At 42.5% G+C, this 23,017-nt stretch overlaps 1 protein-coding gene across 12 annotated transcripts in view; it reads left to right on the forward strand.

Annotated features, from left to right (window-relative positions):
- The window catches only part of SNX24 (sorting nexin 24), a 192,001-nt gene that overhangs the window by 6,615 nt on the left and 162,369 nt on the right, over window positions 1-23,017 (forward strand). Inside the window, exon 1 of one of the 12 annotated variants that reach the window (XM_073994097.1) lies at window positions 15,714-15,811. The exons of the other annotated variants lie outside the window; for them this stretch is intronic. The gene's annotated coding sequence lies outside the window, so the exon portion shown is untranslated. Of the gene's footprint in view, window positions 1-15,713; window positions 15,812-23,017 lie in introns of those variants that run through there. 12 annotated transcript variants of the gene reach the window in all.

The following is a 23,017-nucleotide window of genomic DNA, read 5'->3' on the forward strand; positions in this document are numbered from 1 at the left end:
CCACAAAAATTAGCAATACCTTAGTAGCATCCAGTTTCTGGTTGTTTTCGTTGGTTTTAAAGTATGCACAACGTAAACCCTGCCTTGGAATTAACAGTGATTTGTGTGTATTTTATTGTTACTGTAGTGCTATTTAATATATGTATACACACACACACACATATATATATTTTTCTTTTCTTTTTTTAAACATTTTATTTTCGAGTTCTGGGATACATGTGGAGAACATGTAACTTTGTTACATAGGTCAACATGTGCCATGGTGGTTTGCTGCACTACTGTTTTGTATTTTTAGGAATAAGGCCGAGACGCTGAGTGAGGGAGCCTGGCTACCTGAGAGTGACTCTTCTGTTTTAGAATAGCTTTTTTTTTTTTTTTTTTTTTTTGACAAAGGGTTTCACTCTGTCACCCAGGCTGGAGTTCAGTGGTAGAATCAGAGTTCACTGCAGCCTTGACCTCCCCAGGCTCAGGTGATTCCCCCACCTCAACCTCCCAAGTAGCTGGGACTACAGGTGCATGCCATCACATCCAGCAAATTTTGTATTTTTGCTAGAGACAGAATTTCACCATGTTGCCCAGGCTGGTCTTGAACTTCTGCGTTCAAGTGATCCACCCACCTCAGCCTCTGAAAGTACTGAGACTGTAGGCATGAGCCACCACGCCCAGCTGCATTTAATAGTAAGGGCACTTTCCTCCCCAGAACCCCTGAGCAAATAAGTCTCCCTTCAGTTTCTTTCTCATTATCCCTAGTTGATTTCTCAACACAGAATTCCAGAGGAATTCCAGTGCCAATTTGCTGAGGCCAGGGTTATCTTAACCAACCATCATGGCAAGGAGGGTAGGTTAACCAGACAGAGTTAAAATAGGAGGCATCTCTGGAGCTGGGAATGGATTAGTTCATTCCTGCCACCAAACCCTTCAGGCATCACAGTGGGAGAAGGGCAGCAGGATGTCAGGAAGACCACAATTCCACGCCACGTCCTTCAGTCATCCATTACCAACATGTATGATGAAGGAGACCTTTGTTTAACAAGGACATAGCTGGCACAGTGCCTCATTCGTGGTAGGCTCATAGCAGAAGCCCACATTAAATATTTGTTGAATGATTAAATCAAGCATGTGTAAAATATGTTCCTTTCCCTTTTTTTTTTTTTTTTTTGAGACGGAGTCTTCGCTCTGTTGCCCAGCCTGGAATGCAGTGGCGTGATCTTGGCTCACTGCAAGCTCCGCCTCCCAGGTTCACGCTCTTCTCCTGCCTTAGCCTCCCAAGTAGCTGGGACTACAGGCACCTGCCACCAAGGCCAGCTAAATTTTTGTATTTTTTAGTAGAGACGGAGCTTCACCTTGTTAGCCAGGATGGTCTCGATCTCCTGACCTCATGATCTGCCCCCCGGCCTCCCAAAGTGCTGGCATTACAGGCGTGAGCCACTGCGCCTGGCAGTATGTTCCTTACCCTTAAGGACAAGAAATACAGTTTGAAAACATTCTTCTTGAACATTAACAAACTTGTATGTTCATTTAAGAATCAGAATAGGCACAAGAGGATTGAATTTTGTAAATATGGTACTTAGAAATTTGAGGGCACAAGCAAGCTTGTTTTCATTGATCTAGAAACATATTTCAACTTTTTTTTAGATGTTATTTTCAAATTTATGTATTCTTTAAACATTTTTTTCATACAGGTAGGGGTCTTGCAGTGTTGCCCAGGCAGGCCTTGAACTCCTAGCCTGAAGCAGTCCTACCGCCTCAGCCTCCCAAAGTGCTGGAATTACAGGCTTGAGCCACTGCACCTGCCTTAAGAACTTGGAAATAAACCAAATAAGTTATTTTGTTCTTCAGCCTGTTCCATTACGAGTGTACAATCAAATGACTGGTTTTAAAATCACTTGGATTGGTTCTGTACTTAAACTAGGTACCCAGTCTTGTATTTTGTATTTTTAGGAATTTTAAAAAATCTAATTTTGTTTTGTATTTGTGTGAAGCATAGTCATAATTCTAAATCAAATACACTGCATTGAGTTTATCTGCTGAAATTCAGCATGTTTTTGTCCTCACTCTGTTACCTTCTGCTCTCATCGATTACTATTTAAAAAAAAAGTGGTATGAGGCTGTCCCCAGCACTACACTGATGAAAGGAAATTATTTTTTCTTCTGTATATAGAAGGTCTCACTGCTAGCAGATTTCTGGGATCAAAAGATGCCTGGAAAAATAATCCTAGTGTTATCTATGTAAAAAAAAAAATCTTATGGCTTATCCTTCCATTGAAAAAAATATAAACACATACTAATATATTTGTGTCCCCACTCCTTTTATTAAACAGTAGTATACTAAAACATTTGATTTCAACTTGCTTTTTTTACTTAATGATATATCCTGGAGATCGCTGCACAGGGACATATATGAAGATGTATCATTCTTTTCCATACAGATATACCTCAGAGATATTGTGAGTTTGGTTCCAGACCACTGCAGTAAAGTGATTATCTTAATAAAGCAAGTCACACTAATTTTTTGGTTTCATAGTGCATATAAATGTTTACACTACACTATAGTTTAAGTGTGCAATAGCATTATGTCTTTAAAAATGTACATACCTTAATTGAAAAGTATTTTATTGCTGAAAACTCTAATGATCATCAGAGCCTTCATTGAGCTGGAAGCTTTGTTTGCCTTGATGTTGATGGCTGCTGACTGATCAGGGTGGTGGTTGCTAAAGGTTATGACTGTGCCAATTTCTTTTCCTTTTTTGGAGGAGGGGCAGGCGCAGAGTCTCACTCTGTTGCTCAGGCTGGAGTGCAGTGGCGCAATCTCAGCTCACCACAACCTCTGCCTCCTGGGTTCAAGAGATTTCTCCTGCCTCAGCCTCCCGAGTAGCTGGGACTACAGGTGCACGCCACTATGCTTGGCTAATTTTTGTATTTTTAGTAGAGACAGGGTTTCACCATGTTGGCCAGGCTGGTCTCGAACTCCTGACCTCGTGTTCTGCCCGCCTCAGCCTCCCAAAGTGCTGGGATTACAGGCGTGAGCCACCACGCCCGCCGACTGTGCCAATTTCCTAAGACAGTTAAGTTTGCCCTATCAATTGACTCTTTCTTTCGTGAAAGATTTCTCTGTAGCATGTGATGCTGTTTGATAGTATTTTACCCTCAGAAATTCTTTCAAAATTGGTTTCAGGTATCCGGGCATGGTGGCTCTAACTTGTAACCCTAGCACTTAGGGAGGCCAAGGCAGGAGAGTTGCTTGAGTCCAGGAGTTTGAGACCAGCCTGGGCAACCTCACGAGACCCAGTCTCTATTAAAAAATAATTGGAATCAGCCCTGTCAAATGTTGCTGCTGCTTTATCAGCTAAGTCTGCGTAATGTTTTATATCGTTTGTTGTCATTTCAACAGTGTTCACAGCCTCTTCATTAGGAGTAGTTTCTATCTCAAGAAACCACTTTCTTTCTTTCTTTTTTTTTTTTTTTTGAGACGGAGTCTCGCTCTGTCACCTAGGCTGGAGTGCAGTGGCCGGATCTCGGCTCACTGCAAGCTCCACCTCCTGGGTTCACGCCATTCTCCTGCCTCAGCCTCCCGAGTAACTGGGACTACAGGCGCCCACCACCTCGCCCGGCTAGTTTTTTTTGTATTTTTTAGTAGAGACGGGGTTTCACCATGTTAGCCAGGATGGTCTCGATCTCCTGACCTCGTGATCCGCCCGTCTCGGCCTCCCAAAGTGCTGGGATTACAGGCTTGAGCCACCGCACCCGGCCAAGAAACCACTTTCTTTGCCCTTCCTTAAGAAGCAACTTCTCACCCATTTAAGTTTTATCATGAGTCCATTGTAGGGTTATTAATTTACCTAATTTCAATATTGTTTGTCCTAAGGAATAGTGAGGCCTAAGGAGAGGGAGAGAGACAGGGCATTGCTGGTCTGTGGAACAGCCCAAGCACACAACATTTGTCAGTTAAATTTGCCATCTTTTATTTATTTATTTACTTATTTTAGGTTCAGGGGTACATGTGCAGGTTTGTTATATGGGTAAATTGCATGTTATGGGAATTTGGTGTACAGATTATTTCATCACCCAAGTAATGGGCATAGTACCCAGGTAGGTTTTTGATCTTCTCCCTTCTCCCTCCCTCCACCTGCAAGTAATCCCTGGTGTCTGTTGTTCCCTTCTGTATCCATGTGCTCTTGTTGTTTAGCTCCCTTGAAAGCTCACTTCTAAGTGAGAATGTACAATATTTGGTTTTCTGTTTCTGTATGTGTTTGCTTAGGTTAATGGCCCCCAGCTCCATCCATGTTGCCACAAAGGACATGATCTTGTAATTCTTTATGGCTGCACAGTATTCCATGGTGTATATGTACCAAGATTTCTTTATCCAGTCTACTGCTGATGGGCAATTAGGTTGATTTCATGTTTTTGCTGCTGTGAATAGTGCTGCGATGAACATACATGTGCCTGTGTCTTTATGGTAGAATGATTTATTTTCTTAGGGTATGTACCCAATAATTGGAATGCTGGGTCAAATGGTAGTTCTTTGTCCTTTTTTTTTTTTTTGAGACAGAGTCACCCAGGTGGAGTGCAGTGGTGCCATCTCGGCGCACTGCAACCTCTGCCTCCCAGGTTCAAACAATTCTCATGCCTCAGCCTCCCCAGTAGCTGGGATTACAGGTGCCCACCCCCATGCATGGCTAATTTTTGCATTTTTAGTAGAGACCATGTTGGCCAGGCTGGTTTTGAACTCCTGACCTCAGGTGATCTGCCTACCTCGCCCTCCCGAAGTGCTGGGAATACAGGCATGAGCCACTGCACCTGGTCTGTTACTTATTAAAAGCTGTAAATAGCTCAAAAGAAAAGTTTCCTTGACTCCAAAGTCTTCCAATTGGTGCTGCTGTCTATTTCCTTTGGGTCAAGGGTCTCCTCAGTATCTTTCCTTCATGGTTGTCACAAAGATGTTACCAGAAAGGGGTCTTGATCCAGACTCCCAAGAGAGGGTTCTTCATCTCACACAAGAAATAGTAAGAAGCGAATCCATAGAGGAAAGTAAAACCAAGTTTATTAAGAAAGTAAAGGAATAAAGAATGGCTCCTCCATAGGCAGAACAGCCTGCATATGTTATTTTTTGACTTTTTAATAATAGCTATTCTGAAAGATGTGAGATGATATGTCATTGTTGTTTTGATTTGCATTTTCTACTGATCAGTGATGTTAAGCATCTGCTCATATGCTTGTTGGCTGCTTGTTTATCTTTTGTTTGTTTGTTTGTTTTTTCTGGGACAGAGTCTTGCTCTGTTGCCTAGGCTGGAGTGCAGTGGTGCCATCTTGGCTCACTGCAGTCTCCACTTCCCAGGAGCAATTCATCTGCCTCAACCTCCCGAGTACCTGGGACTACAGGTGCCCACCGCCACACCCAGCTAATTTATGCATTTTTAGTAGAGACGGGGTTTCACCATGTTGGCCAGGCTGGCCTCGAACTCCTGACCTCAGGTGATCCACCCACCTCGGCCTCCCAAAGTGTTGGGATTATAGGCATGAGCCACCACGTTTGGCCTGTTTGTCTTCTTTTGAAAAGTGTTGGTACAGGCGTGGTGGCTCACGCCTGTAATCCCAGCACTTTGGGAAGCCAAGGTGGGTGGATCACGAGGTCAGGAGTTCAAGACCAGCCTGACCAAGATGATGAAACCCCGTCTCTACTAAAAGTACAAAAATTAACCTAGTGTGTTGGCAGGCACCTGTAATCCCAGGTACTTGGGAGGTTGAGGCAGAGAATTGCTTGAACCCAGAAGTCGGAGGTTTCAGTGAGCTGAGATGCCACCACTGCACTCCAGCCTGGGCGACAACTTTGTCTCAAAACAAAAACATGGGTGGCACCACAGTTCCAAGAAATCTTCACCTTTTGGCCAGGTGCAGTGGCTCATGCCTATAATCCCAGCACTTTGGGAGGCCGAGGTTGGTGGATCACCTGAGGTCGGGAGTTCGAGACCAGCCTGACCAAGGTGGTGAAACCCGGTCTCTACTAAAAATACAAAATTAGCTAGGCGTGATGGTGCATGCCTGTAATCCCAGCTATTCTGGAGGCTGAGGCAGGAGAATCTCTTGAAGCCGGGAGGGCGAGGGTGTGGTGAGCAGAGACCGTACTGTTGCACTCCAGCCTGGGCAATAAGAGCGAAACTCTGTCTCAAAAAAAAAAAAGAAAAGTGTTTGTTCATGTCCTTTGCCCACGTTTTAATGGGGTTGTTTGGTCTTTGCTTGTAAATTCGTTTTAAGTTCCTTATAGATTCTGGATGTTAGACCTTTGTCACATGCATAATTTGCAAATATTTTCTCCATTCTGTAGGTTGTCTGTTTACTCTGATAGTTTCTTTTGCTGTGCAGAAGCTCTTTAGTTTAATTAGGTCCCATTTGTCAATTTTTGTTTTTGTTGCAATTGCTTTTGACATTTTTGTCATGAAATCTTTGCAGGGGCCTACGTCCAGAATGGTATTTCTTAGGGTTATCATTAGGGGTTTTATAATTTTAGGTTTTACATTTAAATCTTTAATCCATATTGAGTTTAATTTTTTTTATTTAATTAATAATTTTTTTTTTTTTTTTTTTGAGCAGGAGTTTCACTCTTCTTTCCCAGGCTGGAGTGCAATGGCGCTGTCTCAGCTCACTGCAACCTCCACTTCCCAGATTCAAGTGATTCCCCGTCTCAGCCTCCCGAGTAGCTGGGATTACAGGCATGTGCCACCACACCCGGCTAATTTCTGTATTTTTATTAGAGACAGGGTTTCACCATATTGGTCAGGCTGGTCTCGAACTCCTGACCTCAGGTGATCTGCCTGCCTCAGCCTCCCGAAGTGCTGGGATTACAGGCATGAGTCACTGCACCCGACCTGAGTTTATTTTTGTGTATGGTGTAAGGAAGGGGTTCAGTTTCAATCTTCTACATATGGCTACCATTTATCCCTTCACCATTTACTTATTTATTTTTTAACCTTTTTTTTTTTTAGGTTCAGAGGTACATATGCCTGTTTGTTATGTAGGTCAACTCATATCACAGTGGTTTGGTGTACAGATTATCTCCTCATCATCGCTTCTTGGCCTTTTGGCTAAGATTAAGTGCAGATTATCTCATCATCCAGGTACTAAACCTAGTACCTGATAGTTATTTTTTGTGATCCTCTTTCTCCTCTCATCTTCCACCCTCCATTAGGCCCCAGTGTCTGTTGTTCCCCTCCATGTGTCCATGCATTCTCATCATTTAGCTCCCACTTATAAGTGAGAACATGTGGTATTTGGTTTCTTTTCCTGCGTTAGTTTGCTAACGATAATGGCCTCCATCTCCATCCATGTTCCCGCAAAGTACAGTCTCTCATTCTTTTTCATGGCTGCATAGTATTCCTTGGTGTGTATGTACCACCTTTTCTTTATTCAGTCTTCCTTTGATGGGTATTTTTTTTTTTTTTTAATTTTGAGATGGAGTCTTGCTCTGCTGCCCAGGCTGGAGTGCAGTGGCACGATCTTGGCTCACCACAACGTCCACCTCCAGGGTTCTAGTGATTCTTCTGCCTCAGCCTCTCAAGTAGCTGGGACTACAGGTGTGCGCCACCACACCCAGCTAATTTTTTGTATTTTTAGTAGAGACGAGGTGTCACCATGTTGGCCAGGATGGTCTCGATCTCTTGACCTTGTGATCCACCCGCCTTGGCCTCCCAAAGCCCTGGGATTACAGGCGTGAGCCTCCGCGCCCAGCCCCTTTGATGGGTATTTAGATTGATTCCATGTCTTTGCTATTGTGGATAGCCAGCACCATTTATTGAGTTTGCCATCTTTTAATAGGTGTGGCTTGTGGAACTCCAAAACAATTACTGTAGTAACATGTAAGATCACTGATCACAAGTCACCATAACAGATAAAATAATAATGGAAAAGTTTTCAAAATACTAGGAGAATTACAAAACTGTGACACAGAGACACGAAGTGAGCACATGCTGTTGGAAAAATGCCGCCGATAGGCTTGCTCGATGCAGGATCATGGCAAAACTTTAATTTGTAATAAATGCAGTATCTGCAAAGCATATTAAAGCAAAGTATACTCAAACAAGGTAAAGCCTGTATCTGAATTGTTCTCCTTTGTCTTCAATCAATAGCCTGTGTGTATGTCTTTTTGTATTTTTGTCAGTGAGTCTTTAGAATACATTTCTAGCAGTGGTTACTGGACCAAAAATTAAATGCATGTTTAATGTTAGCTGATGTTGTCAAATTCCCATCCATAGGAACTGTGGTATTATGCATTACTGTAGCAGTTTATGAGAGTATATCCTTCCTCATACGCTTGCCAACTGAGTGTTCTCAGGCTCTTGGATTTGTGCCAATCTGATAGGTGAACAGTAGTATCACAATGTACTTCTTAATGTCATTCAAGATTTTATGAATTAGGAATGAAGTTGAACATCTTTTTATATGGTTAAGAATCATTTTCATTTCTTTCTGTGAATAAGACAGTTTATAAAATTGTATTTATTATTTTAAATGTCTCACTATTTCAGTAGCTGGGACTACAGGTGCCTACCACCACGCCTGGCTAATTATTGTATTTTTGGTACAGAGAGGGTTTCACCATGTTGCCCAGGCTAGTCTTGAACTCTCGGACTTAAGTTATCCACCCGCCTCTGCCTCCCAAAATGCTAGAATTACAGGAGTGAGCTACCAGGCCCAGCCTGACTTGTCTGTTTTAATGCCATTTATTTCTAGGTATCATGCCTGGATATTGTAATCATTTGCCTGGATATTGTAATCATTTGCATTTGAATAAATGAATGAATGAGACCTGCTTATGTTAGTCTTACCTTAAGAGATTTAGGGAAGGGAAAAAGTTAATGACTCATGCCTTCAGTCTCAGGTACTCAGGAGGCCAAAGCAGACTTGAGCCCAGGAGTTGGAGACTAGACTGCACAACATATGGAGACCTTGTTTCCCCAACAAAAAAAATTTGGCTGGGTGCGGTAGCTCATGCCTGTGATCCCAGCACTTTGGAAGGCCAAGGTGGGAAGATCCCTTGAGCCCAGGAATTTGAGGAGTAGCCTGGGCAACGTAGTGAGAACTCGCCTCTACAAATAATTTAAAAAATTAGCTAGGCCTAGTGGTATGTACCTATGGTCCCTACTGGAGAGGCTGAGGTGGGAGGATTGCTTGACCCCAGGAGGTTAAGGCTACAGTGAGCCATGATCACTCTACTGCACCCTAGCCCGGGTGGCAGAGCAAGACACTGTCTCAAATAATAAATAATAATAATTGTTGATGAAAAGAGTCGAACTGTGTAAAATATTTGAGGATATTTATTCTGAGCCAAATATGAGTGACCGTGGCCCGTAACATAGCCCTTGGGAGGTCCTGAGAACATGTGCCCAAGGTGGTCAGGGTGCAGCTTGGTTTTATACATTTTAGAGAGGCATGAGACTTCAAATACATTTAAGAAATACATTGGTTTGTCAGAAAGGTGGAACAACTCAAAGCCGGGAGCTTCCAGGCTATAGGTGAATTTAAACGTTTTCTGGTTGAATTTGCCTAAAAACCTGGGATAGATAGAAAAGGAATGTTCAGGTTAAGACAAAGATTGTAGAGACCAAAGTTCTTCTGAAGTCTAATAGTGGCTGCCCTTAGAGACAATAGGTGACAAATGTTTCCTATTCAGTTCTTAGTTAATCTCTTTAGGATTGGGAGGGTCTGGAAGAAAAAGATCTTCTAGCTATGTTAATATTCTTTACAGATGTAAATTTTCCCCCCACAAAGAACGGCTTTGCAGGGCCATTTCAAAATATGGCAAAGAAACATGTTTCAGGGTAAAATATTTTGATGTTCTTCTTTTGTCTCCTAATGTTATGCCAGAGTCAGGTTGGAAAGTAAATCATGCTATATAGGATTAAATAAAACCCATCTGTGGGTGTGACTCCCCAGACCGCTTAGATAGGAATTTGGGCAAGATAAAAAAAATCAGAGTTTAGTTCTCATAATTAACGTAAGATATAGACTAACCATTGATGTGCTTTAGGTGTGTAAGTTCCCCGAAGTTCCTGGCTCATGGTCCTAGCTCATAGGCTGTGTTTGTTATCTTTGGGCCACTCTAAACATTGAAAGAAGTCTTGCTCTATCTTTTATTTCATTTGTAGAATCAGATTAGCCTTGTAGGAGGTGAAGGGGCACTACCAGTGAGAGGTGCATACTACATTTTTAACAATTTTTAAAGAGTGAAAGAATTTTTTTTTTTTTTGGAGACAGTCTCGCTGTGTTGCCCAGGCTGGAGTGCAGTGGCACGATCTCAGCTCACTGCAAGCTCCGCCTCCCAGGTTCACAACATTCTCCTGCCTCAGCCTCCCAAGTAACTAGGACTACAGGAGCCCGCCGCCATGCCCGGCTAATTTTTTGTATTTTTAGTAGAGATGGGGTTTCACTGTGTTAGCCAGGATGGTCTTGATCTCCTGACCTTGTGATCCACCCCCTCTGCCTCCCAAAGTGCTGGGATTACAGGCATGAGCCACTGCGTCCAGCCAAGAAAATTTTTAAAAGCTGAATTATTTAATTATCTGTCTAGTAGGAAAATGTCATCTCATAGTAACTGAGAGTTAATTTTAGTTTCACTCAGGTGGGATCTTTTTACCGCTTACTTTAAGTTCCCAATCTAATAAATAAATGCAAGAGAAAGAAACTTGAGGCCGGGTGCGGTGGCTCATGCCTATAATCCCAGCACTTTCGGAGGCCAAGGTGGTTAGATCACTTAAGGTCAGGAGTTTGAGACCAGCCTGGCCAACATGGTGAAACCCTGTCTCTACTAAAAATACAAAAACTAGCCGGCATGGTGGTGTGCCCCTGTAATCCCAGCTACTTGGGAGGCTGAGGCATGAGAATTGCTTGAATCTGGGAGGTGGAGTTGGCAGTGAGCCGAGATCCTGCCACTGTACTTCAGCCTGGGTGACAGAGCGAGACTTTGTTTACCACCCCTCCCAAAAAAAGAAACTTGACCCAGCCCTTTGAAGCATTATAATTCAGCACTGTAACTGAGTCTTCAAAAGGCCATTCCATCATTCTACCACACCAGCTGTTCCAGGATGATGGGGAATATGGTAAGCAGTGAATTCCATGAGTACGGGACCATTGCCTCACTTCATTTGCTATTTCGTTTGATTTGGGAAAACTCTCAGAGGATTTTTTTTAAACCTTCCTGAAAACTTTAGAAGGAGCAGAAAACCTTCCACAAAGCTAAAAGCCCTCTCAGATCCCATGTAATTTGCTGGTTAAATTCTGATGATTAGATTGGGCATATTTGAAACGCCCAATGTGGTATCCCTTTTCAGTTGCTTTTTTTCTTCTTTTTTGAGGAGAGTGAGTTGGTATTTGAAATATGCTATTCCTCTCTTCTCGTTGATTTTATAATTCTCATTCTAAGGAACAGCCAATATGTGAATTGAGTCTCACCAGCTGCCTTTTCTTAGTAGGGACTGTTTCATAAACTGTAAGCTCTTTTCTCTACATCCTCACCCTTTTCTCCATTTCTTGCTAATGGAAATTCATCTGATTATTGAGGTTACATAGATAGAGCAAAAATTCATTTCTGTGGTTACTTATTCTGTGCCTCCCATTCCCAGTGGTTGCATTGGTGTTGCAGGGCAGGGACCGCTGACATGAAAGCTCACTCTGGAAGGCTGAGTGGAAGTTTGCCAGTTTGAGAAAGGGAGGGGAATCATTTTAGGCTCAGGGAATTGTATGGGGAAGTGTAAGAAGTGTGGATGGTTGATAAGGAGGGACACATACTGGGGTTGGAGCTTGAAGAGTTGGGTTGAGTGGTTGCGGAGGGACTGAAGATCCCAGCTAAAAGTATGGTCTGGAAGCAGTCATGAGTAGAGAGTGGTTTTTTGTTTGGTTTTGTTAAGAGGAGAGAAACATTCGGGGTACAAGTGACAAAAGAAAGAGGCCGGGCTCAGTGGCTCATGCCTGTAACCCCAACACTTTGGGAGGCCAAGGCGGGCAGATCACGAGGTCAGGAGATCGAGACCATCCTGGCTAACAAGGTGAAACCCCGTCTCTACTAAACCCCACTCTACTAAAGTACATGGTGGTGAGCGCCTGTAGTCCCAGCTACTGGGGAGGCTGAGGCAGGAGAATGGCGTGAACCCGGGAGGCGGAGCTTGCAGTGAGCTGAGATTGCGCCACTGCACTCCAGCCTGGGCAACAGAGCAAGACTCTGTCTCAAAAAAAAAAAAAAAAAAAAAGAGAAAGAAAGGAAGAAAAGAGAGTCAGTTTCACCAGTAATTAAAGAAACCCAGTGTAAAACAAGGCATGTGTTTTTTTTTTTAATTCAATAGGCAAAATGGAACAGATTGATAAAAATCAGTCCTGTTGAGGATGGAGGTGAGAGGAGACAGGTTCTCTAACACACTATTGGTGAAACTGAAAGTTGGAAGCTGTATTTTGGAGGCCAATTTGGCAGTATATATTAGATAAGATATTTATATACCCTTTGAAACAACCTTCCCACTTTTTAGTCTATATCCATAAATTCATAAAGATATACATATAAAGTTGTTCATTGTAGCATGCTTTACAATGTCAAGAGAAAATGAAAACAAGTCATCTACTTAACAAATATTTATCTACCTATTAAGTGGCAGGCACACTTATCTCCCTCTGGGGATACAGTAACGAAAAAAAGAATCAAAATTCTCTACCTTCAAGGAGCTTGCATTCTAGTTGGGGGAGAGTAAGAGTAAACATGATAATTAAATTAAATGTAGTATCTTAGATAGTTGTAAGCACTATGGAGAAAAAGAAACAAAGGAAGATAGATAAAGAGTGCTGGGGGATCATCAGAGAAGCCTTCCCTGGAAAGGCAACATTAGAACCCAGACGTGAAGGAGGTGAGGGGGTGAGTCATGAGGTTATCCAAGGGAAGTGTTTTTTAGGCAGAAGGAACAGTATGTGCAAGGAACATGAAGTGGGAGTGTGCATAATGTGTTTTAAGAGTAGAAAGGATCCAGTGGATTTGGAATGGAGTAGGAAAATAGAGAGTGATAAGAGATAAGGTCATATATAGTGTGGTGGGGGAAATAATGGGAAATGGAATGGTAGGGTGGTAGGGCAGGGCATAGGTCTGTTAGGCAGTGATAAGGACGTTGGCTTTTCTTTTTTCTTTTTTCTTTTTGAAGGGGAAGGAGACAAGGTCTCACTTTGTGACCCAAGCTGGAGTGTATTGGTGCAGTCATGACTTGCTGCAGCCTTAACATCTCAGGCTCAAGTGATCCTCCTGCCTCAGCCTCCCAAGCAGCTGGGACCATGGATGCATGCTACCACACCTGGCTAATTTTTTATTTTTTGTAGAGGAGGGGTCTCACTTTGTTGCCAAGGCTGGTCTCAAAGTCCTATGCTCAAGAGATCATCCCACCTTGGTCTCCCAAAGTTTTGGGATTACAAGCATGAGGCACTGTACCCAGCCTATGTTGGCTTTTACTTTGAGAAGTAGGAGGCAGAGGAGCAACGTGATTCAGTATTTATTGATCACCAACCATGTGCCAGGAACTCTTCTAGATGCCAAGGACACAGTAGCAAAAAATATAAATGAAAATCCCTGCCTTTGTGGAGCTTACCTACTGGTTACATGAGTCATGTCTTAAAAGAATTACTCCCATTTTAATGTGGAGAATAAACTATAGGAAGAGTGGTGCAGATAGGAAGCTCAGTTAGGAAGCTACTGTAGTATCCCAAGTGAAAGATGATGAGGGCTTAGAACAGTTAGTTCTGTGGAAGGAAGTGTTGGAAGATAGTTGGATTCTGGATAGCTCTTGGTGATTGAGGCAATAGGATCCACTGATGGATTAGATTTGGGGCATGAGAAAAAGTGAGGAACAAGGGTGACTCCCAAGGTTTTTAACCTGAAAAAAGGGAAGAATTTTAACCACCCAGGGGGTTCACCCTGCCTGCTGCCTAGGCTGAGCCGATTTATCAAGACAGGGGAACTGCAATAGAGAAAGAGTAATTCACGAAGAGCCTGCTGTGCAGGAAACTAGAGTTTTAGTATTTCTCAAATCAGTCTCCCCAAACATTCAGTGATGAGTTTTAAGGACAGCTTAGTGGGTGGGGAGGAGCCAGTGAGCCAGGAGTGCTGATTGGTCAGGTCAGAGATGAAGTCATAGGGAGTCAGAACTGTCTTCTTGCCCTGAGTCAGTTCCTAGGTGGAGACCACAAGATCAGATGAACCAGTTTATCAGTGTGGGTGGTGCCAGCTGATCTATCAAGTGCAGGGTGTGCAGAATATCTTAAGCATTGATCTTAGGAGCAGCTTAGGGAGGGCAGATTCTTGCAGCCTCCAGCTGCATGACTCCTAAACCATAATTTCTAGTCTTGTGGCTAATTTCTTAGTCCTACAAAGGCAGTATAGTCCCCAGGCAAGAAAGAGGTTTGCTTTGGGAAAGGGCTGTTATCGTCTTTGTTTTGAACTATAAACTGTAGACTGAGTTCCTCCCAAAGTTAGTTCAGTCTACACTCAGGAATAAACAAGGACAGCTTGGAGGTTGGAAGCAAGATTGGAGTCAATTAGGTTAGATCTCTTTCACTGTCTCAGTCATAATTTTGCAAAGGCAGTTTCAGAATGATGGCATTGTTTACTAAGTAGAAGACTGTGGGTAGAGCAGGTTCTGAAGTACCATTTCACAGGTGCTTAGTTTGAAATGTTTGACCAAATTATCAGGGCACCCTGTGGCCTACTGAAGTTGTCACATAAAATTAACCATGAGAAGCCTATTCCCTGTCAACTTGGTATTCATACACATTTCCTTAAACCATACTTAATTACAGAAAGGCAAAGTAAAATAAGGTTTGTTTGCTTGCTTTTTATTTATTTTTATTTATTTATTTTTTGAGACTGAATCTCGCTCTGTCGCCCAGGCTAGAGCGCAATTACACGATCTCTACTCACTTGCAACCTCCACCTCCCGGGTTCAAGTGATTCTCGTGCCTCAGCCTCCTGAGTAGCTGGGATTACAGGTGGACACCACCACGCCTGGCTAATTTTTGTATTTTTAGTAGAGTAGTAGAGATGAGGTTTCACCATGTTGGCCAGGCTGGTCTTGAACTCCAGACCTCAGGTGATCCACCCGCCTTGGCCTCCCAAAGTACTGGAATTACAGGCATGAGCCACTGTGCCCGGCCACTTGCTTGCTTTTTAATTCAATAGGCAAAATGGTAAAGATTGATAAAAACCAGTCATGATGAGGATGGAGGTGAGAGGAGGCAGGTTCTCTAACACACTATTGGTGAGACCGCATGTTGGAAGCTCTAATTTGGAGGTCAAATACTGTCTTTATTCTCCAAATAAAGATACAACAATTTCATAATTCCACCTCACATGATACATCCATCCTATAACCCCAAATACACTAACTCCTTCCCCAGAAGAGAAGGTAGAATCCTTGAGTGATGTTTATTCTTCTTGATATCTTATAATTTAAATACGATGATATAAAGTTGACACTTAAATATTATGACATAAAGTCAGTACATCATATGTTACATGATAAGGGGTTAAGAGAGAAGAAAACAAAGATAGTTGTTTACTATATATACATACATATTTTTGTAACAAAATGAGGAAATATTCATGACAATTCGGTCTTAATTTCTGTAACTGGTTGTGTGGTCATAGCTGGCATTATTTATGAATGAATGAATAACAAGAGTCTCGCTCTGCCGCCTAGGCTGGAGTGCAGTGGCGGGATCTCAGTTCACTGCAACCTCCTCCTCCCAGGTTCAAGCAGTTCTCCTGCCTCAGCCTCCTGAGTAGCTGTTATTACAGGTGAGTGCCACCATGCTGGCTAATTTTTGTATTTTTAGTAGAGTTGGGGTTTCACCATATTGACCAGGCTGGTCTGGAACTCCTGAACTCAAGTGATCTGCTCACCTCAGCCTGCCAAAGTGCTGGGATTACACGTGTGAGCCACCACGCCCTGCCATAGCTGGTATTTATAAATACCTCTACTCATTCCATATTCCCTTTGCCTTCAGCAAGCACCTCAGCTGGCTGTGTTTCTTTACCTGGTAGGTCACTCAAACCTTCATTCCTGAAGGGTCTGGGCTATTAGTAGTCCTGCCTGATTTGGGTTGCTGAAGTTTTTTTCACTGACTTTAATTACAGGGTACAGTAATATTAATACTGTGCTTGAAGGGATCTCCTGTATTCCAGACAGGAGGTCCTTACCTCTATTGTGGGGTAGTAGTCCAGTTTCCCTTTGGTAGGCAGGATCAATCACCCCAGCCAGTACATAGCAGAGCAATACATGGCACAGTAATTCCCATCTTTGCCTGTAAATTTAAAGACATGAGCATAAAGTGGCTAGGCAACAGCCTTAGCTTTCATTTAATCAGAATCGTTGTATCTCCTGGTGGAAGCATTCCTCACTATGGAACTATGACCTCGAGGCCAGCAGAGCATAAAGTCCTGGGGACAGGAAGCAAACATTTTGCTAGTGGGGCACTAGGGGTAAAGGTGAGTGGTGGTATTCCCATTTCTACCTCTTGATTCCTGGACCTATCACTCCTGGTTATGGGAGAAACAACGCTATGCACTATATGTTGATTCAGAGCATGTATAGCCTTGGGAAGAAACTTGACCCAGCCCTGCGAAGTATTGCAACTTAGCTAGCATGGTAACTGAGTCTTCAAAAGGCCATTCCATCATTCTACCACGCCAGCTGTTCAGGATGATGGGGAATGTGGTAAGCCCAGTGAATTCCACAAGCATGGGATCATTTGCTATGAAGTCAGTTCCATGACAGTGGATACAGTATCCTGTAAGTCCACGGATGATAGTTTTGGCAGAAGCACTGTGTGCAGGGAAGGCAAATCTATATCCAGAGGAAGTGTATTCCAGTAAGGACAAAACTCTGCCCCATTCATGATGGAAGCAATCCATTGTAACCAACCTGCTGTCAGGTGTCTGGCTGATCATTCCCAATGTGGAATGGTGCCATACTGGGGCCTCAGTGTTGATCTCTGCTCCTGGCAGATTGGGTGCTCCACAGTGGCTGTAGCCAGGTTGGTTTTGGTGAGTGGAAGTCCATATTTCTGAGCCCGTGCATAAACTCTATTCCTGCCACCATGGCTACTTTATGAGCCCATTGTGTGATGCCAGTGGTGACTGGGGAAAGAGGCTGACTCATATGCACAGAAGGAGTCATTTTATTCAAATCCTCATGATTATTAAAATCCTCCTCTGCCGAGATCACCCTTTGGTGGGCATTCACATGAAACAAAAATATCTTCACAGTTTTTTGCCCGTTTAGAGAGGTCTTCCACGTAGGTCTTCTTGGAAGACAGGGTCTTCCTAGTCGTATTCCTTCCAAGTCCGTGACCATCCTTTCAGACCATTGGCCACAGCCCCTGAATTGTTGTATAATCACATGTCTGGCCATTTCTCCTTCCAAGGAAAGTTTACAATCAAATGTACTGCTTGAAGTTCTGCCCAGAGGAAGGATTTCTCTTCACCACTTTCCTTCAAAGATATCCCAGAGAGGGACAGCGGTACTGCAGCTGTCCACTTCCAGGTAGTACCTGTATATCATGTAGAACCATCTGTAAACCTCTGTCAGAATGATCATAGGGAACTCCCCGTGGGGCCATAGGTGCAGGCTGGGAGAGAGAAGGCAGTGTAGCTGGATTAGGGACCATGGCGTCTGGGCCACCTCTTCCTGTAACTTACTTGTGCCTTCAGGGCCTGCTTGGGTCCATCTCATATCTACTACTTCCATTTGATGATGGAGTGCTGCTGATCATGCCCAACTTTATAGCTTGATGGGCCAGATAACACATTGTTCATGATGGCCAGCTCAGGTCACATGGTAACTTGGTGGCCCATGGTTAAGCATTCAGTCTCTACTAAGACCCAGTAGCAGGGTAAGTGCTGTTTCTCACCAGTAGAGTAGTTATCCACAGAGGTTGGCAGGGCTTTGCTCCAGAATTCTAAGAACCAGCATTGCAGTTCACCTATAGCCACCTGCCAGAGACTCCAAACAACATCTGTATCTGCCACGGATACTTCAGGCACCACTGGATCTGCTGGATCATATGGCCGAAGTGGCAGAGCAGTTTGCATGGCAGCTTGGACCTATTGCAGAGCCTATCCATATTCTGGGACGCACTCAAAACTAGAATCTTTTCAAGTCACTTGATAAATGGACAGGAGTAACACACCCAAATGAGGAATATGTTGCCTCTGAGATTCAAAGAGGTCCACTCACATTATGAATCATAATGTTCTTCACTCAGCCCACATAATTAAATATACATCTCATCCAAAAACACTCTCGCAGAAATACCCAGAATAATGTTTGACTGAATATCTGGGCACCCAATGGCTCAGTCAAGTAGATACATAAAATTAATTATTGTACCACGTTTCAGAAGTGAAACGCACTCTTCCTTCATAAACATCATAATGTTTTTCTTTTTGTTCAGATCAATATAAAATGAGAAATGTTTTTACATTTTATTATCTGATATTTATTTGCAGTTGGAAATAATGAATGCATACATGTGGAAAGTGTGCAACCAAATTTTTAAAATGTGAGTATAGTGCACGATAAAAGTTTGTAGAAAAGTTCTGTTTTCCTTGTTTATTATCGGTGAACAATTAGATCTCATTGTCAGTAGAAATTGATGACTGTGGCTTCCAAACTATTGAGCCTGTGCTAATAAATGCAACAGTTGTTCATAATTTGGTGGTAAATGACCTTTAAATGTAGCTGTTTATGGAGGCTGTCCTTGGGGAACAATTTAACTTCCAAATGACACCCATGAGTACTTGTTATCATTTAAATATGCTTCCTTTTGTCAATAACAGAATAACAAATACTGGTTAGATTTCTGATGTTGATTCAGATACCAGGAAACCTGCTGAATAAATTAGTGTACATTTGATTTATATTGACCAAAATTTTTTACATTGCTGTGTTACAGGTCAAGGTGACATGCATTTAAATGTGTTGTAGAGCAGAGGTCATGCTTGACTGACATGAATGCTTATGCTGCTTTTAATTAACTTTTAAATATTATCCTGAAATTTCTTCTTAAATAGCAATGATTACGAACAGGATTGAAATTAACTTAGGACATTAGTGGTGATCTTATTTAAAATATCAGTAATCTTGATCTTTTTCATAAAAATTATTGGAATATATTATTGCTACGCTTTATCTCCTAATTTGTATGGAAATCAAATCTGCTTTTTCCATCATAGACTCTGAATTCATTGTCAGTGTTTTATCCATTGATAGTTTTGCAGAAATAATCTGAGATAGCATTGAAAAAAGCAAAGTAATGGACTAAGTCTTACCTAGTACAGAACTACTTTATCAGGCAAATGCATTTCTTAGTGCTATGAGTTTTTTTTTTTTTTTACTGATATTGTTTGTACCTGGTTGGAGAATTGTTTGCAGGGTGATGCCATGGATTAACTTTGTCAGCCATTCATTAGTAGTACAAAGTGTATAACTTTTAGGGAAGCTTTAATCAACACTTGATTTGCCCTTTGAGAGAGTGTCTTCACCCTGAATGCTGCTTCTTTTGGATTTAAATATTGTTGGGTAAAAAGCATTTTGCTTGTAGTGTAGAATATTTTTCATTTAGGCCTCATGTGAGAATTTTCATATAATTCAGAACTTTAGAATGGAGATGTACAAAGCTTTTTAGTCTCTATCAACCATAAAGATCTTTGTTGTTTTCGAAATGTGTGCCTTGGAAATTTAGGTAACCTTTTGAGCTTTGCATATAATCAGAGTTGCCCTCCAGAACAAAAAGGACCTCAACCCTGCCCACATCTAGTGAATAGCAGTGGGCCTGAGATGTCAGCTTAGTTTCAGCCAACGACACTTAGTTTCGGTGTTCTTCCTTAGCCTGCAGTTTTGTACCTAAATTTAATGTACTTAGAACAGCATTAACCCCATATTGTCCATGACGGCAAAAGTAGTGACAGTTAAAAATGCTAATAAGAGAGAAACGGAAGTGGAGATAATAAAATGGAAAGTGGTGGAAGAACGACAAACGCGTGCGCATGTGGAATGAATCATCCAGTCATAGGAATGATTCTTTAGGACAGTGGGGAGACTCATGCAGCATTTCTCGTAAGCAGGCATGCACATGTGTGGGGAGGTAGGGGAAGTGCCTGAGACATGGAAAAACTTTGGGTGTTAGCACCACTTCAGGTGCCTGACCCTAAGGGAGAAGGCAGGGAGTTTGAGAAAAAGGCTGTTGATGTGGTGGTGTTGCTTGTGGATGGCACATTGGAACACCGTCAAAGGAGGGTTTGGGCTTCTGGTGCATGTCACTGGCTGCTAAAGCCATGGTGCTCATCCCTTACTGCACACTAGCATCACCAGGAGAGCTTTACAGACTGCTGATGCCTGGGGCCCACCCTCGGAGAATCTCGTGGTCTTGGGGTATGGATTGAGCCTCAGAATTTTCTAAAGGTCCCTGGGTGATTGTTATGAACAGTGGAAGGTGAGAACTACTACACTGAAGATGTCCCCAGGATGCTTGTGGAGTTCATTAAGGCATATTACTTGCCCCAGCACATATTATTAGTAAGTTAGTTCAGTAGTTCTCAGGGAACACTTAAAAACACAAATTTTCAAGCTTTGTCCCCAGAGATTCTCATGCAATAGGGGCTCAGGCTCTGGTACGGTTTAAAAATTCTCCAGATGATTTTAATTTGTAGCTAAGCCTGCAGACTGTGGCGTAGGTAGCTTCCCTGTTGTAGAAAAGATGCCCTGTAGAGTGTATATTTAGCATAAAGGAGAAGCATCAGCTTTGTTTTAAAGCTTTAAAGGGCTGGTTCACATTCTGATTCCACAAAAGTACATCTAGGACTGGCTTATAAACAAATGAACTTAAGAAAAGCTTTTCTGGCTGGGTGCAGTGGCTCACGCCTGTAATCCCAACACTTAGGGAGGCTGAGGTGGGTGGATCACCTGAGGTCAGGAGTTCGAGACTGGCCTGGCTAACATGGTGAAACCCTGTCTCTACTAAAAATACAAAAAATTAGCCGGGCATGGTGACATGCGCCTGTAATCCCAGCTACTCGGGAGGCTGAGGCCAGGAGAATCCCTTGAACCTGGGAGGCGGAGGTTGCAGTGAGCGGAGATCACGCCATTGCACTCCAGCCTGGGCAACAAAAGTGAAACTCCATCTCAGAAAATGAACAAACAAAAATGTTTTTCTGACCTCAGTCTGCTCGAGGAAGTTCTAAGGAGTGTCATTATTAAGCTTTGGAGCCACATAGACTTGGTTCCACATTTTGGCATTGTGACTAGTCAGGGAACTTGTGCAAGTCATTTAACTTCCCTGAGCTGCATTCCCTAAAATAATTATTCCCTTTTCTCATAAGGATTACCTGTAAGTACTGAGCACAAATAACTCACAATGTGGAGTAGCTATTGTTATTTCTGATACTTCTAAATACATTTTTGCCAGTTGGAGTTAATACATCATCATATATTTTACCTTCCTTTCATCTAGTATGAGAATTTTTCTTTTTTTTTCCTCACTTTTGAATGATTGCATATTTAATTCACTGCTTTAAGTTTTTATAAAAGCAATATATCAAAAGATCCCTGCAGTGCTTTTAAATTGGAGAATAACATCTGTAGTGTCCCAGCCACTTCGTATTTAAGAACAAATGAATAATGGTGATTCTGTGGTTAAACTAATTATTAACAGCTATTTATTGATCACAGAATATTCCAACTACCTTTCTGTGCTGTTGGCTCCTAGTGGTATTCTCTGGGAAAACCTTGTATTGTTTTCCTACTTTCTCCATTTATAAAAAGTTCTTTTTAGGATAGGCCAAAGAACCAATCCTGAATTTGTAAGTACGGCCATCCCTCAGTATCTGTGGGGGATTGGTTCCTGGACTCCACATGGATACGAAAATCCGTGAATGCTCAAGTCCCTGATATAAAATGGTGTAGTATTTGCATATAAACTATGCATGTTCTCCTGTGTACTTTAAATCATCTCTAGACTACTTAAATACCTAATACAATGTAAATGCTATGTAAAGAGTTGTTATATATTATTTGGGGGAATAATGAACCAAAAAAAGTTTGTATACATTCAGATTCTTTTTTTCCCTTATGTTTTCTATTCACAGTTGGTTGAATCTGTGGATGCAAAACCCATAGATACTGAGGGCCGACTGTGTCACAGTATATAGCTCTAGCAGGCAGTGGAATGGGGCCAGTTCCCACCCAGACCCATTCACTGTTCAGTGCTTGGTTCTGAGCAGAAGTATAACTTTTGACTCCTATCAGCGTTCGTTCAGGTTCAGATGAGGCCAGTTTTAATGAACATCATTTTAACCCAGAGGTTAGTTTTTTGTTTTTTGGTTTTTGAGACAGGGTTTTGTTCTGTCACCCTGGCTGGGGTGCAGTGGTGCGATCATAGATCACTGCAACCTCAACCTTCCAGGCTTAATAGATCCACTCGCCTCAGCCTCCTGAATAGCTGGGACTAAAGGCTCCACACCACCATGCCTGGCTAATTTTATTTTTTGTTTTTGTTTTTGTTTTTTTTGGTAGAGACGGCATTTTGCCATGTTGACCTGAGTGGTCTCAAACTCCTGGACTTGAGTGATCTGCCTACCTCAGCCTACCAAAGTGTTGGGATTTCAGGCATGAGACCACACCAGCTGTTTTTGCAGTCAGGGTTTGCTTCTTTTGTGAGTCCTGGGTCTAGAAAAGTTCTGTGAAGCTGAGCTTTCTGTGGCCTAGATAATTCTAAATGCCTGGGTGGGGAGGTAGGCAGTCTGTTTAATTGGAAGTTTAGCTCAGAGTTTATGAGATTTGCTGTGAGTATGTTTGCATACTGGGTCCTTGGTAGGGCCTGAAGAGAGGGCTGGCAGGGACAGTCAGGCAGAAGTGCCAGGCAGGAGCTGTAGGAGGTGGCAGTAGATGAGGGCTGGGTGAAGGCACAGAGGTGTGGAGTGTGAGGCACAATTTCATCAACTCCA

This window comes from Macaca fascicularis, chromosome 6 (genome assembly GCF_037993035.2).
Source record: "Macaca fascicularis isolate 582-1 chromosome 6, T2T-MFA8v1.1".
Classification (NCBI taxonomy): Eukaryota; Metazoa; Chordata; class Mammalia; order Primates; family Cercopithecidae; genus Macaca; species Macaca fascicularis.